Raw genomic sequence first — 2,882 nt, 5'->3', positions numbered from 1 at the left:
ATGAGATAATAAGTCATACTTATGATACTAAGTCATTATTATGAGATAACAAGTCATAATTATCAGATCGCAAGACATAATTATGAGATTGTAAGTCATAATTATGAGATGGTAAGTCATAATTATGAGATAATATGTGATGTCATTTTTTTCAAGTGGCAGAAACAGACTTTCATATAATTGTCTTCTGTCTACTTTGAGAAGTAGGCTACATTTATTTAGAAAGGTCTGGAGTTAACTTGCTCTGTTATATCGTTAAAAATGACTGAAGTTGGCTGTATCTGTATCTCGTTTGAAAAATAAATCAGTGTACCTTATATATCGATATATATATATCTGTTACATGTAACTAGTTACTCCCCAACCCTGGTCGTGAAATGGGTGGCCCCCCTCCCCCAGCCCCCACCCATGAGGGTGTCTTTTTAGCATTGTTCAAAATGATGCAGGAGGTGAAGTTAGACTCAGAGCTGGGGGTACAGTTACACTAATATGTATTCTTTTATTTTGTAATTGTATCAGTGTAAGTCTATATGTAATATGTATATGTAAGTCTGTATTCCTTCATGACTTGTGATTTAATAAAATGGTATGGATTTAATCTATATTTAATAAACAGCATCATCTCTTTGTTAAGTAGCCTTTCATTTGTCTGAATCCTTAGCTCTGCTGCTTCGTTCTCTTCTTCCGACATTGTTAGTCAGTATGCGTTCCACACATTTGCCTTTTGGATCTTTTCTCTCAGACTATAGCTCATCCTGTGAAGATCTACTTTGTCATACCTAAACTTAAGACTGTCAGTGGTAAATGGTCTCATCTTTTTTGTCACTTTGTAACTGGGGAAGATATTAACATTACAAACCCAATATGGTGCCATTCATTTAAAGATTAAACCTCTTACAGGCAGCAATAATAAACTTAAGTGTGAATGGTTATAACCTCTTAAGGAGCACATATGAACTGTACACATGATCTGTTATAAACCTTTAAACATGCACTATATGAACATGACCCTCTGATTAGACGAGGTCTGAATGGAATCCAGTGTTGGTTAAGTTGATCTGCTGGTTAAAGTGATGTAAAATACATTGACAGTTTTCTCTTATTTTCTTATTTGTATCAAATCTTTGAAATTCAAATTTTGATAGCCGTCTATGGCAGTAAAGTATACAAATGTCTTCTTCTAGTTAGCGCATTCCTCTTTGCTGACTTTGATGTGTATCAGAAGGGAACATTGATGTGTACCAGAAGGGAACATGGCATTAAAATCGTAAACTGCCACATCCTCAACATTCTGGGAGATTCAAATAAAAACCACTGAAGAGGAAAGTTTGGGTCCATTGAACCAACCTAACAGAGGTCACTTGTTCAAATGTCCCAAGACGCTTCATTTCTGCATCCTATTTACAGTAAATAGGGCAGGGCTCGCAATGCTACCACATAAATATTACACAGGGCACTAGATGAGTGCCAGTTGCAAATAGTACTCTTTGCTTTTACAGAAAAAAAACAGAGCCAGGTCATGTACTCACCAGGCAAATGGCAAAGGAGCGCGTGCGTGTGAGTTTGGGTGTGTTCATTTGTATGTGTGTGTGTGTGTGTGTGTGCTGCCCGAGACAGCTGTTTTCTCTGAGTTCTCTAAGGGTCAAAAGGACATTCAAACTCCCTTGACATTGTGCCTGTTGTTTGTCCGTTTGCACTCCTATGAAACACGCCAGTATCTGGCTGTGTGCAAGTGTAGTTCCCACCACCATGCCTATAGGAATAGTCCGAAGTCTTGGGGTGTGGGTGTGTGTGTGGTTATCTCTTTAGTGCAGAGAGCTCTACACCATCCCAACTTTATAATTGCACCATGAAATTAACATACACACACACATACACCCTCCCTCTGCCTCTCCCTCACACACACAGAGCATGAAATTAACACAAATTAGGCTGCTTGCTACATTCTTTTCTGCATAAGCAGGGGTCTCAGGGATGTTCTATTAGTTTCCATGGCTAAAATAGAGGTCACAGTGCTCAGGAAACTTGACTGGGACATTTTGTTTTGCTTCTCTGGGAAGCAATCGGAATACCAAGTTCCCGTAATCATAAATCTAATGATCTAATGTATGCATTCAATGGTTGCCACAATATAGTCCTGTTTTCTCCATAGGAGTTTGTCTATGGTCATGAGTTTGTTTTGGGGTTTCCGTGATCTATCTGCTTGAAGACCATGTCTAACTTTATTAGGTGTACTGGCGACAATGCAATGATGGATCCCGGGTACAGAATGTGGCGTGTGTTGCAGCTGTCGCCTTACTATGCTTGTATAACTAAAAATCCTCATGCATCAAGCCAGCCAACATAACTCATCACAGCTAAACACATATAAAATTCCCAATATCAATAAAACTGGGCTACAGACAGCGCATGATGTAATGTGAAGGAGGGCCTTTATGGATCCCAGGTAGCGTTGCGGCTGTCGCCAGTCAGTTGGGCACTGTTGTGCATCGTGCCACCCTTGCTATCCTCACTAAAATTCGCATGCACCATGTCAGCTGACCATAACGAAACATAACTCATAAAAACTAAACATAAAGACGGGCAGCCTCTCCTTCTATATCATATTATGCTAATTCTGATACTGATAAAGTGGCAATATTATATACTGTAAATTTCCCTCTTTATCGGTTTACTCACCAAATTTTCTCTCTCCTAGCGTGACCTTAGTTCCTCATCACCATATTTATTAAGTACATATACACGTAGTGGCAGCCTAACTGTACTCACTCACTTTGTCTCTTTCTTCCCCTCCTAGTCTAGACTACCCCCCCCCCCCCCCCCCCCCCACACACACACACACACACTTTTTCCATCTCTACCTGGCTCCAAGCAGATGGGCC

Source organism: Clupea harengus, chromosome 4 (genome assembly GCF_900700415.2).
Source record: "Clupea harengus chromosome 4, Ch_v2.0.2, whole genome shotgun sequence".
NCBI classification, from domain to species: Eukaryota; Metazoa; Chordata; class Actinopteri; order Clupeiformes; family Clupeidae; genus Clupea; species Clupea harengus.
This window is presented reverse-complemented; position numbering follows the sequence as displayed.